Below are 17,039 nucleotides of genomic sequence, written 5' to 3' on the forward strand. Positions count from 1 at the left end.
ATCTTCGCTAAAGAGGGATCTTAATTCCATGGAGATTTCTGTTTCTGCCAGAAGCAGCAGACATTCATCAAAATATGAATAAACCAAGAATATTAATAATAAGGGTTTCTGAAACTATTTAAAGGACATTTGAGGATATTTTCCTGGATTGAATTTTTGTTAATTGTGCACTAGATAGATTTTAAAGTCGAGTGCTCCTACGGGAGGTTACTACCACACAGCGTGGTGAATGTTACATTCTTCTGTGTAAAGGGGAAATTGATCAAAACACTTTTAAAAAATAACATATAGCTTTTGTGTTAAATTAAAAAGTAGATATCTGTGTTAAAATAAGGTGAAATTTTATGCTGGGAGACACCAGACTCCCTTTCCTTTTACATGTGTAGGCTGGGGCAAAAAAAAATATTTTCTGGCCATGTCTCGTCATGCCGAGTGCAGATATACTTTATAATATTTTTAAACTCAGGTCATCAGTGCTGTCACATAATATACCTCTTCTTTCATTGTAGTTTAATCACTAAATTAACTAATATGTGTATGAATCTTATAAAATAACATTCCGCCCTATGGTTTCTGTGACTCAATTTTTCCACACCACAATTTAAAGATATTCCATATTTCAATGTTCCAATGGATTTACCATATTGATTTTTCTTTTATGTCTGTATTCATAGTGCATGATATTTTACAGATGTTTGAATTTCAGAGATGTGAGCTAACAGTTCAAGTTCTAAAATAAAAATGCTCGTGAAACTTTCTGATTCTGAAATTTGTGCTTTCTGTGGATTATGAAAATTCAAGGCTATGTATTTTCAATATACATATTTCTTCAGAGGGTCATCTTGTAATACATTCTATCTGTGTGCTTTATTTGTAGTTTGCACTATGTCTAAGCTTCCAGTTACTTAATTGAACTACATTACGTTTCTCTTAATGAACAGAAGTTGTTTGCTTTTGTCAAGATCCAGCCGTTTGAAATCCTGAACACAATATCACACAGTTTTAATTTTAATGTACATCATATTTTTGCAAAACAATGAAAAATCAAATACGTACTGTTATAAAAATATAAGTGAATGTTAATGCTATTTTTCCAACATGCAATGATTAAAATATTTCAGATTTCTGGTGGCTAAAGGGCAGAATGCATATAATACAAAAAACATTAAAGTGACTATATGACTATATCTATATAAACTAGCCTTTTACTGCTGTACAATTAGAGGTTTCCATGACATTTTTGTTCAACACAAAAGAAAATTATGTGTAACTGAGGTTTGTTTGTGTGCTTTTCATCAAATCATAGATCAAGGTTTTAGAGATGGTGATCAAAACCAGCCTTACTGTTTTATATAGATCACCCATCTTTGGTTAGGAGGACTTAAAGCACATTCCTTCTTAAGATCTTACAGACTTCTTTTCTGCAAGTTTGACTCCAGAACTGAAGAAGAGCACTTTGCCTCCCTGCATACAGCCTGTCTTGGTTCAATAAAAACAATTCCAGGCTTTTTAACAAGCAATCTAGAGTATGGTAACAATATAGCTAATTGGATCATATTGGTAACTTCAAAGATTTATGTTAATCTAATTTATGTTAAATACAGGTTTTGTTAAGGTTAGTTATGAGCTGTAGTTTTCTGCATAACAAAGTACTGAGCTATGAAGGAATACAGTACGTAACAGCTACTGTCCTTTTTTGACAGCAATACTAATTCTAAAATAATGACAAAAACAGATATCTAAATCTTTATATTTATTTCTTGCTTGTAACTCTAAAAAAGCTTTATTAATTGTGTTGATGTTGTTGTTTTTGTTGTTACACAGCATTGTCTTTGGCTCTTGTCTGTTCTGACACTTTGTATTAGATTCTACAGATTCTGACTCACCTTTGGTTTAAATGGAGGATCACCTGTCCATCAGGAGGAGCCAGGGGCGGAGCTTAGGGTTTTTAACCAGGCACTAATGATGTAGCAGTCCACTCCAGTCTTTATCTTTGTGGTGAGTATATCCTTGTCTGTGTGCTGTAACACACCTTGGTTTATGGTACAGTAGGTCGATATCTTTACTTTACTATCTGTTAGCGGGAATTTCCCTGTGGAAACTGTAGTTTATTTTTGTTGGGTGCTTTGTCTTTCTCTTTTGTAAACATTTTTTTTTCCTTGCCCACAGTAAAGGTCACTTTTCTTGCATTTTACTTTTGCATCCTGTGTGTTTTACTTGGCTTCTGTGCTTTTCCTAGGTTGTATTACTACTTTTACTTACTATTATTATAAATTATTTGGTCCATACTGGAGCTCTTTTCTGCCCCCTCAGGAATTACCTGTGGCGAAGTGTCTGCAACCACAGGGACTCGTTTATTAAATAATGCTCAATAAAAATGTATTTGAGTCCTGAACTCCCATATCCTTTTTTTCACCCAACACAGCAACTCAACAGATGTGATTTGAATTCTTTAATCCAACTTTCATTACTTTTATTGTCTTCCCCACTGCTCGACTTAACACCTGCTTGGCAGTAATTTGTTTTCCTAATTTCTGCTTACAGAAAGGGCTTTCAGTGTCTTCCAGTCCCCGCTGAGACAAGCGAATCCAACACCTGCTTGTTTCTGAGATACAGGAACTTTTTTTTTCTTAAATAGAAACCTACACAGTAGGCATGTTGGCTTCAATAAAACAGATGACCGTGTAGGTGGTCATTCGGGTATAAACTTTAATAAGTCTTCAAATTGCAAAAAAAAAAGAGGGAGGAAAGCATCTGAATCTTGAGTCACATGGAGTTTCATTACAACTTAAGGCCCTGCATAAACACGCTACATCCTGTTTTTCAGAATGTGAGACGTTTTGGCACTGGAAAACCAATTTTGGATCTCCTGAATCACTGCATCAGAAATAAGTCAGATATTGTTGCAAGGTAAGTGTTTCAGTGTCTCTCCTTGTTGTTCAGGTGAGAGGTAACAGTTCCTCTCATCACCTAAAGTGACTCTGATCACACTGTTCTTGTAGACATATCAAAACATGATCACAGATAACTTGGCTGACACAGCAGTCTGTTTAGGAGCCACACTGGCACATATGGCTGCATATAGAATATTCTAAATCAGATAATGCATTCTCTGGGAGAACCTGTAATTCCATCTCCTCCCATTGGCAGCATGTGCTGTTAAAATGACAGATATAGTCATCTTACAGCTTTCAAGCTAATACATTAAAAACAGAGGTTAATCATAACATTTGTATGCGAGATATAAAATTCAAAATATTCCATTTGTCTTCTTAAGAGAAATAACAAACTATATTGTTTTTTTCCTCTTTCATTTATTTTGAGAATATTAGAGCAGGCTATCTGATTAGGATATTCAAACTGTATTTGAGTGTGATAAGTTCAGAATCACGTTAACATTCATTAACAATAACATTTAACAGTTATTAATTTTAACATACAAGAAATTATACAGTATATGTATGTTCTTGTTTCTGTGTGGGTTTCATCTGGATGTTCAAGTTTCCTCCTACAGTCCAAAGACATACTGGTTGGTTAATTGACTTCTGGGAAAATTGGCTTTTGTGTGAGTGTATGTCAGTGTGTGCCCTGTGATGGACTTGCATCGATTGGAGGGACTTGCATTGATTTAAAACCTGAAAGCATGTGAACATCAAAATTCAATCTTCAGTTAAATGTGTTAAATGAGAGTCAATAAGAAAAACATCAGGATTTTCTGACAGTGCATAAAAGCTGTAGTTTACAGCACGTGTTTATTTGTTCTTCTTGTAAAACAAGTTGCTAACATGCAAATTTGTGTCTAACATGTCTGGCAGCTTCTGCTCAGCAACCCTATAAACCTTAAAGTGCCAACAAAAACCCCCAAAATCTTAATATTACTTAAATTGTTCAAAGTCTTTTCTTTGGATTGAAGTGCTTCTCCTTCTGGAGAACACCTGCAAGTTCATAGACCTTAAAAATATGTTATCTAATGAAACTAGCTTCTATGGGATACATTATAAACACAAGGCCAAACTTGTCCAGAAGAGTTTAACCCTAATTCACAAAAGCATAAACTCAAGTTTTAGTAAGAATATAGCACCGGTTTGTGATGTGTAACACAAAGGTGAAAAATAAATCTGGAGATTTTATGCAGAGATCTTTAAGTATTAACATCCACTTATGAAGTCTGAATGAATCTTTGAATCAACAGCGCTGTGATGGGAACCAAATGTCTGTCGAATATTTTCTGACCAGTACATTTCTCGAACTTCTTTGCTAAAATCTTAATGACATTTGAATATTTTAGTAGCCTTATGTATTTTCTAACACAATGGGATACCAACTCAACTGATACTACTAACATTTATTTTTATGGTGCCATTCTTACAATAGTCATAATTTATGAGACTATAAAATATATATTTGTGTTCTCTTGTCTACTTTTATTGTTCATTTTTATCAGAAAAGTCCAAATAAAAAAAAAATCACAAATCACAACTAACATTCTTGAACTATTTTCTGGATATCTCAGTTTTCAGAATACAATGGAACACTATTTCATTGTAAACTGCAACCTGATCATTTTGTTACTGTGTTTCAGGAGGTACCATATGGCTAGAATGTTTTTTTGGGGATTTATTTTCAGTGTAGGAACTTTTAGATCACATTTATATTTGAACTTTAGCATACTGTAGGTATTTATATGGTATAAAGATTATCCAAACAAATTCTGTAAGAAGGGTAAAATTGTGTAAAAGGGTATTTGTTTAACGTTACTGGGTAGCATTAACATTTTTGCATTGTTCAAGTGTCTCATTTGTATAAAATGCAGTGGGATGTCTTCTGGTCACCAGCATTTTCAATTACTCCTGCTTTTAATTCTTGTTTGATTACAGAGAAGCAAACTTGTTTGAGATGGTTCTAAACAAGGATAATTGCCCTAGAAAATAAAAAGCTGTTTAGCTTAAGTGGCTAAGCTGTGCGATTTTTATTATTAATATTAATATTCTGAATTTGAATATTATATATGCACATTTTCAAGCTTTTCATTAACAAAGTATTTTCAGTGTGCATCACATGAGAGTTTTCTCTGTATTATCCATTCAGTTTTCCTTGACAATATTTCATTTTTTACCCTTTGTGTTTGGGTTCTCACCCGGTGTGAATTTATTACATTTAAATGTGTGGCTTTGTCTCACCTCACCTGGCATCTGGTCCCTGTTAGTTTCAACACATGCAGGTTGTAATCAACCCAGCATGTTGCTGCATTCTTTAGAACCAATGCCATAGATCAAAAGACGACTATCTCTGATGGAAATGTCATAAAAGAGTTTTCTTCAAAACTGTGTTAAATAAGGAACAGCATAACTATCATTAGCAACTGTTTCACATTAGTATTTCCCAGGTGTATTCTGCTTTGCAGTTTAAGATTCTGTTGCAGAACATATGATAATTACAAAGAAGGTTTGTTTTGGAATTTATCAGAGAATATACAAACACATACTTATTTTTAGTTTGCTATACCTGTATCTCAAGTAAAAAAATCCAAAACATTTGACTCAGAATCCTGAAAGCTTAAGACCTGTCAGTTTACTAGTTTAAAAGGGAATTGGTAGAGCTCAGAAGTTTGCCTCTCAGCCCAAATTATATTTTCACTGTCCTTTTGTGAAATGAACTGGTTTCACAAGTTTTATATTCTCTCTTAACTGTACTCAATATTTTTGCTGTTTAATTCATTATATTTGTGCATATCTTGTTTCTTTTCTGGATTGGTCAATTGTAAAGTTCCGTGACATAATGGGTTGTAAAAGTTTTACTGATCGATTTTAAACATAACCTTATATATATCCCTAATATATCAACATAACATCAATGTTCCCAGAGTGGACATTTTGTCTTCATTAGTTAAAGATAGAATGAGACAAAAAAGCGGATGCTGTTTGCTCAATCATGGTAACATTGTGATGTTTTATGTATTGCTTCAAGAGATGTGTTTATTTATCTTTTGTTGAGGCATGCAGTTGTTGAAAAGCTTAAAGACTGTAACAAACAAATGTAAAAGTTCTTAAGTAATTCTTTACATTGATTTACATTTATATCTATGCCTTGATGTAAGTCAAGAATGTTACCATTGAATAATTATTACAACATTAACATCTGCTTTGGGTGCACTTCGATGCATGTCCAACTATATGACATGATAGAAGCTGGACTAAACTTGATATGACATAGGTAATGGAAAGCATGCATCTGTTTAATCTTTTATTGACTACATCATCCTGCAACCAGAAACACATTTATGTTTAGAGATACAGTATTGTGAAGTTTTAGAAGCATTTTAAAAACAAACAAAAACAAAAGGTATAGAATGTATAATCAAAATCTTTATACCTGTTTAGATACAATTCTGTACTATATATTCTTTAAATCCAGAATGATGTTTTACATTTTTGGTTATCTGAATCAAGTCTTTGCCTTATACCTGATTTGGACAACTATTTGAGCCCTAGTTTTTCCACTGACATTACGTCTGTACCAGATTTTTCTGAATTTAGCTAAGTTCATTCAGATCAACTTACAAAAATTATTAACAGCTGTAAAACAACTGTTTGTTGCCTAGATCCTATCTGTATTTCTTTACTGAAAGCATGCCTAGTGGACAGCCCTTTAACTGTCAATATTATCAACAGTTCCCTTTCCTTGGGTGTGGCCCCCTATGCTTTAAAGACCGCATCAATCACTCTAAAATTAAAGAAACCTGGTTTGAATTCTGGTTTGGATGATGATCTACAGACCAATTTCTAAATTACTGTTTCTATCAAAGGTTTTAGAATGTGTGGTTGCACATCAATTACAGGTTCACATGATAGGTAATAATTTGTTCGAACCATTCCAGTCGGGTTTTCGCTCTAATCATAGCACTGAGACTGTCACGGTTGTGAAAGATTTACTTATTACGCCTGTCTTGGAGGCTTTAAGTATTCTTATGCTCCTTGATCCTAGTGCAGCTTTGAAACAGTAAATCATTCAGTGTTGCTAAAACACTTGAAAAACATTGATGTCTATCAATTGTACTGATTTTAACTGGTTCCACTCATATTGGACCAGCATGCAGAGTTTTGATTCCCTTGGTCCTCATAAATCTCCCAAGATCCCAGTCAATGGTGTACTGCAGGGTTCAGTCTTAGACCCATTGCTTTTTATTATTTGTCCTGTAGGCTTCCTCTTAGATTATACACAAACATGGTCTTCAGTTTCATTGATATGTAGATGATACTTAGATTTACTTTAAAACCTCTTCCCCCTCTGATCTCCCAACCCCCGACACTTATCTCTTGTCTGGGTGACATCAAGCTCAGGGTGATGTCAAATTTCTTGGAGCTAAAGAGTGACAAAACAGAAATTTTACTGATTGGCAGCAAATGTCAGCTGGAAAAGCTGGAGAGCTTCACAGTAATTGTGGATGGCTTCCTCATTCACACATCAGCCATAGTAAGAAATCTTGGATCCCCTCCTATATTTTGAGCCCCACACGAAAAATTTGATTAAGACGTCTTTTTCCACTTTAGAAATACAGTATTGCCCGAATTCAATATCGGATATCAATATCTGATGACGAGTGTTTGATAGATGCACTTATCAACGCTTGATGTTATGCAGATTTTTCTTCTATGGGCTCCGTAACAGTCTTCTCTGTATGTTGCAATATGTCCAAAACTCTGCATCTAGAGAATTCTAACTCTCACCAGACTCTGGCAGTGTAACGTTCCTACACTTACTTCTCTACATTGGTTGCCTATAAAATCATATATTCAATATAAAAATGTGTTTGTGACTGTAAAGGCTTTAAATAATCTGGCCCCATCAAACATCTCTGAACTCCTTCATGTGTTAACTCCCTCCCATAGGCTCCATTCATTTGAGGCTGGTCCTTTGCTCACTTGTACCTAGGACTAAATCTTCTTTTAGTGATTGTGCTTTTTCTGTTGCCACTTCATTGTTATGGAATGGCAACTCTGACTCTTTGAGAAACAAATTCTTTAACTCTCTTAACATCTAAACTTAAAATTTGCTTTTTTAGCAGAGCCTATATCTGATTGCCCTAGAGTTTATCCTGTATGTTCTTGTTTGATTTTTTCTTTTACTTTTTATCATAGTTTTTGTCTTTTTTGATCCATATGTACAGCATCTTTGGATTTGGAAAGGCAATTAATAAATAAAGGTTCAGATGGGTAGCTGCGTCAGCATGCGTAGGCTGCAAAGGAACACGTAATAGGTTTATTCCATACTGAAAAAAAGAAGAAAGAGAACACAATGTTTCGGCTGTGGAGCCTTCTTCAGGTGTTGAAATTAAACTAATATTAACATAGTCATAATACAAAATTAATATTCCATAACAGGTGAAACATTTGAACCTTTTGAAGAGAAAATTTCTTTTTATATGGAAGGTGCACTGTAAAAATATTTCTGTCCATCTAATCTCTGTCTTTCTGCATTGTGAAAATTTATTGGACAATGTTGTCACATTCATTACTTATCTAAGCTGATCAACATGTTCACTATTACAACAAAATGCTTCCATGATCTGCTGAGAGTCAAAATGTTTGATTCTTATTTTGCAAGTTACCTGTAGGGATCTAGTCACAACTAATGTGTGAGTCTGTGCTATTTAATCGTATGACTTTATGATTTGTCTTACGGACATGCAGTAAGCTGACCATATGGCTGAGTCATATTAAGAACCTGCAAGAGACTGATAGACAGTTCATCTGTAAACTTGAGATGACAACATTAAAAGAATAGAGGGAACTTGTTTTCCATGTGAATTTGAGTACAGTTCCATGAACCAGAAGATCAATATTTTCTGATCAAATAGTGGAAGGTAGTTAAAGGAACAATAAAACAGAGCTGAAACTATAACGGACCACACAGAGAGACGAATGGCCTGAGCTATTTTCAGACTTCTGTTATCCACTGTACAGCATGAAACAAGATGCATTTGGGGGAAAATATTAATTAGCAGCGATCTCTGCTGTGCAGAAAAAAAGGAAGGGAGAAATTTCATGCTGCCAGACTTGTAGTTTCACTCACAAAAACTTCAGGGCTCTTATTCCCTGTGGTTGCTAGGGTTCCGATTCCCAAACATTAGGAAGGTTGATAAGGGAGTCCTGACAGATCCCGGCTGGGAGGAGCACCAGGCCTGTGTTTTGTTATGGGGGTAAGGATTCGTTTTTCAGCTCATGACACGGTTAATTCTGAGTGTCTGGGAACGTCTCCGTCTTTTCCTATTTCACATCCTGAGGGTCAGACACACAGACAGAGAGGAAGCCAAACAAACAAATAATAATAAATGTGCTACTAGTAATCTCAGTGATTATGATTATATAAATTTTGTAAACACCAGGAACTGATTCTTTGTGAAGCAGGTAAATGAGATGGAATTCAATGTATGATAATATAGAAAAGTGAGGAATAAATCTCATAATTCTAATTAAAAAAAAATGAAAAATAGCCGCTTAATTTTCCCCTAGTACAAGGTGAACCTATTTAGTTTTAACTGAACTGTAATGATAGAATGGAAGTTAAGGTATAGATCAATGTTATGAGACAATGAAATGGTTCTTTCCGACCAAATGTTCATGTGCTACTGTTAGCAGACAGTGGGAGCTTTGTCATATAAACTTTTAATGCATAGCTAGTTTCAACCACCCACAACTTCATGTTATAAAATTAGGACAAATGTTGGATTAGAGGTAATGAGGCCATACTTGAGGTATCAAGAAAATTAAGTAACCATCATTGGAAACATTGATTCAAACGTTACTCAAGCAATAAAGGCTTCAGAAACAACTGTTCAGTTATGTTTCAAATCATTCTCACCCTCCTCTTTTCCCAGCAACGTGCAGGTCTGAGACAGGAACTCATATTTCCATGGGCCCAAGGATTAGAAACAGATGCCTTCCATTGGTTTAATTCATCACATCTAGTATTAGTCAAATCCAGCAGCCAGTAAAATGTGTAATTATAAAAAAGTCACAGTAGCATATACTGTACACTTATATCTACTCACATGTTTTCAGTTTCACAAAATTTGTCTCTGTCTCACTCTTTCATTTTCTTTCAGTGTGTTGTTTACTAAACGTTCACGGGACCTTATTAAATTTAAGTTATTGGGAGGCAAATCCACCTACTTCATTGCTGGAATTCATAGCCTACTAACAAGTCCAGTTTTCTTGACTGCTGTAGTTACCATTTAATGGATATTGTTTAATTCAATATGCAAGCCTCTTTGGGTTCTGTGGCAGTGGTATTTCTGTGTTGACTGGCAGTATCACTTTCAAGAACCCTCTTAAATTTAATGCATAGGATTAATTTACCTCTTTAAAAGTTAAACACCCTAAGCTCCAGTACAGCTGTTCTTCATGGTCAGGTGATCCTCCATTTAAACCACACACAAAATGGTGGAACAGACAGGAGCTGAAAACAACACTGAGGATCTTGTGGAGGTACTGTACCACAAATACAATAATAAGCATTAATAGCTAATACATAAATCAGAATAACTACAGTATATGAATAATAGCAACACTTAACTGAATGGAAGTGAAAAAAAATAGATGAAAAAGGAAATCTAAAATAGCGGAAGATATTGAATTAAGTCAATGTTATTGCCTTCAACATCAGTACCTCATGTTTAGGAGAAGTACCAAGTCGAGATTTCTTCCATACTGAAAAGCAACCTTACATCATGGAATTAAACTCCATGTGTTCCTCACTCTAACAATATAAAAGGTTAAAATAAATAAAGATTTTATTTCAGGCTTAAAACAAAAAGGAGAAGAGAAATACTTACAGAGTCTCAAAGAGAGAAATTGAATTTTTTTTAACTGATGTTAGGGAAATTGTTACTACTGTATATGAAATGGATAATCCACTCAGGCATTTACAGATGAATAAACAGCCAACAGAAATGAAACCTGCCTTATGCAGGTTTTACAGTTAAGAGAGTACTAAACTATAAGAGGCAGAAGTGTTGCAGGTATTTAGAAGCACATACAATACAGTAAACCTCTATAGCCTGAATGTATTCAACCTGTTATACTCAAGGAAACAAATGATGTTATTTACACATAAACATTAGACCATAAACAAATTTCATTCCTGATTTGAAATTCAACACTGAATTGTGAACCCTGAGGACTTGAAACTAAGGGGAAGTACATTTAAAATGGAGAACCCTTTTATACAGAAGTGGGAGTCTGGAACAAGCTACCCAGCTATGTCCAGGAAGCTGATACCCTGGCTTGTTTCAGAGTTGACTAGTTGAAACTCTCAGATTAGTTGGCTGCTAGCAACAAGATGCACTCGATAAGATGAATGTCCGCAGCTCGTTTACAGCCTCTCGTGCTGTGGTGAAGGACATCCATCTATTCAGATGTATATAGCTGAAGAGGAAGCTGGACTTTACGTGGGTTTGTTAGTGTGTTACCAGGGAAATGATCATAGCCAGGACAGTTGCTGTTATTTTCCAATGTGCACTTATGGGTGTTAACTGCAGTCATATGTGGCAATTACTTCACAGCTGAAACAGCTTAGGGAGAGAAACTCAACAGCAAGGACATAAAGAGATGAATATGAAATAAAATCTAGGTCATTCTTGATGCTGGCAATCTGCCGTTCAGTACTGATGAATTGAGGAAACTGTACTGCTACACCACAGTATAATAAAGTGTTATAATTTGAAACTTCATCTTGATAGAGCACAAGAAAACAGCCTTTGATAAATTACTGACACTACAGCATACAGGAGTGGGCCTTCTAGATTGGTGATCAGTGGCAGATTTATGAATATTATCTAGGCTTTTCTGCGTGGCAAGTTCCCTATAGCAGGACAAATGTCTCACTTCTTGAAGGTTGTCAACATGAGAACGTTAAATTAATAGGGGTATCTGAAAATCTTTCAGTCAGTCCTACCACAGCCTATTTATCACTGCCTTGAACACAGACCAAGGGCTCATTTGTAAAGCAATGCAATTTTGTTTCCTTTTGAACACTCCTACTGTAGATATGAATCACAACTGATAAAGCATGGAACTGCAAGTTTGCTTTCTCGTTCAGACATCTTAATGTTCATTCTAAACTGAAGAAAATGATTGGACTTTCACTCATAGACTCAAGTCTTCTTAAAAGAAAAAAAACAATTTCTCTGCAATTTTACACCATTTTCAAATGCTTTTTTGCATATTTTTCTTTAGTATGAGTAGCTATACTTCAGGGTTCTATAGTCTATTTTTACAATACAAGAATAATAAGAAAATGAAAATGTCCATATACAGTACCTATATTATATAGTTCACTATTACTTTTAACCAAAATAATACAAATACTGCAACTACTAATACATACTAAATTGATAGGTGACAGTTCACTTGCAAATGTTCATCAATAGGTAACCAACACAATCGTCACTGCCACAAAGCCCTTATTGTTTCAGTTTTCTGACATTTTCCAGACTCTTTGGTATATTTGTTAATTTGCAGCATATTCTAAGGGGACAGGCTTAAAGTTAGGTGATGCTGTTTAAATACTTTAGTCCTTGGAGGCTCCACTTCTGAGAAACAAAGGCAAAGGAGGTAATTTGAAGCACACTTCGAGTCATACTGTAACATTTGAATCTGGGCTATATCCTCATCTGACAGTAAAGTGAAATTCCCAAATGGGAACTGGCTGGGCTTGTCAGCTGAAGTATCCTCAGCTTGCATGCCATGGTGACCCATGTGAGGTGGTGCGCTTTTATGTCAACTGTTCTATGGGCATCTCGTGACGTGCTGAGCTTGCAGTGCTGTCGATGAGGACTGCATGACTCCTGCAATCAGTGTTAACTATCCTGCAGGTTTCTGCAATGAAACAGGTTAGTAACAGATGTCCAGATGAAATACAATAATTTCCTTTCATAAAGTAACATATTTTGAATACAGTGCTAAAGTTTCTTTTTAAAAGATTATCGCCTGAGGGTAAATAAGTGAAAGGATTTGATACTTCTTATTAAGTTAAAATAAATTGAGTTGATCAATGTTACATTACTAGTGATGTGATCTTTACACAATTGTTTCCTTTGTAGATATTACATGATATAATGTTTCTACAATATTTTAGAAAATACATTGTAGATTACAATTAACCAATGTAAAAAGTATCACATGATACAATGCCATTTAAAATCACATTGATGCACACAATTACTGTAAATTTTATACATTCAATGATGATTGTATTGCATTTTAGTTGTAAAGCATACTATTTTTGTAAGTTGCTGTGCTGCACTGACATAAAGGGCTATTTAGAAACAATATTTATGTGTATAATATTGGCTTTTACCTTTAAAATCATGTTATACTTCATGGCATTTTGTTGAATGGGTGCAATTAGTGTACAATCAATAAGAACTCACCATGAAAAATCTCAAGGTAAGAAAATCTTTCATTTTAAGTGTCTGCAATTGTATTTTTGTGCAAATTACAGCATAGTTATTGAACAGTGAAGACTTTCAGATACAGTAATTTGCTTCAGATAGGAGTAATATTTTTGTTAAACCAGTTTTTTAAAAGAAAAATAAAATACCTTAAAGAAAAGAGTAAGATTACAGAGTTTAATTCTTCATTAAATCACATTCTTCTCTTAGCCCCCAGGTATAGACAATGCAAATCGTTCCTAAAACTACAATTTTTAAACAAAAGTTTGACTTAAATATAAAAATAAAAGACGATAATTTCCATAAAACTGCAGAAAAAGTGATCACTTTGGAGATTCAAGAATCACTTTCAAGGTTTTAGATGAGATTTAATGTGATTTCTTTTAAATTTTAAAACGTTTCTAAGGTTTTCATTAAGGTATAGCTTGGTAAACCATGATTAACAATATCCCTAGACTTCCTTGTCTAAATTAACATTAGTTATTCTAGGATTGCAGATAATTTGGGCCTTTAAATCCACTAAAAAGGTATTATTTATCATCATTTTAGATACTCTTTGGCTATTACATGATTTCTCTCATTCTTCTTAACTTGCAGTTATATTTTAGAAATTGACATTAGAGGTACAGTATTATTTGCTGTAAATTACGACATTACATACAAACTGACACACCTCATTTGCTGGAAATTGTCTTTAAATCCTCCCTCACTAATGTCCTACATTTTCTTTTGTGACAGTAGTTCAGGAAAAGATTTGTGGTGGCCTTCTTCCAAGATGCAATGCATGACGCTAAGCAAGGGCTGCAGATGCTTAGAGCATCTTACATTAACTGTAGCTGATTTTGGTGAGCTAATGGGGGATTTCTGTTTAAATCCAGATGTTTCCTCAATTAGGAAGAATATAATATAACTATGTAATGATCCCCAGAACCCCCAATTTTTTGTGAGTTTCACTGTAGACATTGCTGGTTTTGCTTTAAGTTTGGCTTGGTACCCAGCTCAACCTATTCTCAGTCCCCTGGTGATCATCATACCTTATGGGTTTGTCATTTGGACTCCATACAACTAATAAATAAAAAGGACAGTATTCTGCATTCAGCCATTGCAAGCAACCATTTAATATTGGCCTCCTTTTCCATTATCAGGTTTATGATTTCATATTAAGTGTTTTTAGATACCGCTATTCAATCTTATTAATGTTATTATTGTTATGTCTATTACATATTCAGCTGCTGCTGCCCAAAACATAACAGTAATGCTGTGTTTGTTCATAATTGCCATTTTTTTATTTTGGCTTTTCTAGTCTGCAGCAGATACAGACTCCAACTGTCTTGACTATGACTATGAATTCTGCTGTATCTATCAAGATTTATCACTGTTTTTTAACACGGCCTGTTTGTATTGTTTGTATAATCCCAAAGGGAATCATGTGGGGGCACTGATTTGGAACTTCTGGTCCAGAAGGAAGAGTACCATCTATAGGTCCACCAACACTACCTTCCAGGACTGACCTAGCTTAATCTATCTTAGCTCCTGAGACCCCATGATATCTGTTCCTCTCAATGAAGGCAGGACAAAATTCATTCAGTAAAAAAATGTGTAACCCATACAGTTTCCAGTTCAGTTAATAGCAGTGTCTTTAACTCTGGGGTGCCTCCTATGTCTGGACAATCATTACTGATATCAATAATTTAAATTGTTCTTTAGATAGAAAAACTGATTCATAAGGTGAAAGTGAACCCAAGTAACTGCCTATAAAGAAAATACAAAGCTTCGGATCTGGAAATGTATAAAGGCACATTTTCACTGTGTCCTTGTCTGTTGGGCTGGTCCCTGGATCACTATAGTCCTGCACTGGGCTAAACTGAATATAGCATTGCACTATGGAAACTGGATGGAGGAATGTGGTGTTTTTAAAAAGTCATTTTGAAGTGTGGGGACATTTCACTGTCTCAAGACCAAAGCTATAGCTTTCCTGTCATTGCTCAGTTCGTACAATCTTCACTTCTGGTTCGAGTGTGATGCTTGTAAAAAATGCTGTGTGATGTAATAACTATGGGGAAAGACCATTCCAATATGGCCTCTATTGTAACGGCACGATGGCTGAAAAGTGATGTAAAACTGGACCCTGTGAGGTAGCAGGGTAAATATCAAGCACGGGGTTTGAGAGAGAGCCGGGTGTACTTAGCCAAATCATAGAATCCGGAACCGTAGTCAAAGGGAAGCACAGGTCAGGAAGCTTGAGATTCAAGAGTAGGACAGCAATCAAGTAGATGTGAGAACATTAACTAGGAGCTCCTCTAGGATACCCAATACTGAGCACCTTTGTGATGGTAAAGAGCCCTTAAGTATTCTGAGAACCGAGAGGTGTGATGGTGATCGAGGGGTGTGATTGGATAATTCGTTTCTATGCCAGCGTTTGTGGGAATTGGAAAGGGCTAGTTTCTGATTATGGGGGGGCATAACATCCATTAGAGAAAGTCATTCTTTATCATTATTTAATGTGTATTCTACATTCTCTTTATGCAATTGTTTGATAAGAGTTATGACAAAGTCATAAATCTACAAATAATTATAAAGATACAGGGACGGTGGGTGGCTCTGTGGCTAAGGATCTGCACCTGTGGCTGGAAGGTTGCCGGTTCATATCCCGTGGCTGGCAGAGGAATCCTACTCTGTTGAGCCCCTGAGCAAGGCCCTTAACCCCACCTGCTCCAGAGGCACCATGTAAATGGCTGACCCTCACTCTGACCCCAAGCTTCTCTCCCTGTCTGTATGTCTCATGAAGAGCAAGTTGGGGTATGCAAAAAGACAAACTCCTAATACAAGAAATTGCATATGGCCAATAAAGTGATCTTATATGTATCAGTTGAAATGAGGTCTGCACACTGAATTCTGAATTTAAATCTAATTAATGCTCTAACTAACCCAGGGCTTTAAATGTAGCAAATCCTTGAGTTCTTGATGCAGGTATGAGCAACTTAAGATTACAAAACTTAAGAGAAACTGTTACAATGCAAGGACTGTTCTCTTGTTTCCATCATCTGTGATGTTTTGTTCCAATGTCCAACTTCTCGGCAATTTTCAATAATTTAAAATTGTCCATTTTTAAAGTATAATAGAACCCCAGTGTTTAAAAAACAGTATTTTTTGCATTACATCTCAGATGGTCAATAATGGCATACTTTTGAACAAGGAAAGTCCTGAGGAGGAAGTCAAGGCCGAAGAAATACATTTTAATTTAACATGAAAATAAGCAGTCACAATCTGGCCCTTTGAATTCAGCCTATTGTATTTTCTGGTCATTTTCTTCAATGCAAAGGTTGAATGACATTTTCCAGACACCACAATAACGAAGAACACAACTGTAAATAAATATAACTGGACTTTCCATGAAACAATTCCACATTATATTCAGAGAGCACAATAACATTGCTCAAGTTAAAACTATAAGGTGCATAACTGCAGATAAAGTCAGAATTCCCTACTGGTTCTACAGTCTTGAGCATGGTTTCCTAACATTTCCAATTTTACCTAAATAAAATTGATATATACTTTCCTAATGTTATATTAGGAAATATATCTT

This window comes from Atractosteus spatula, chromosome 4 (genome assembly GCF_055471065.1).
Source record: "Atractosteus spatula isolate fAtrSpa1 chromosome 4, fAtrSpa1.hap1, whole genome shotgun sequence".
NCBI lineage: Eukaryota > Metazoa > Chordata > Actinopteri > Semionotiformes > Lepisosteidae > Atractosteus > Atractosteus spatula.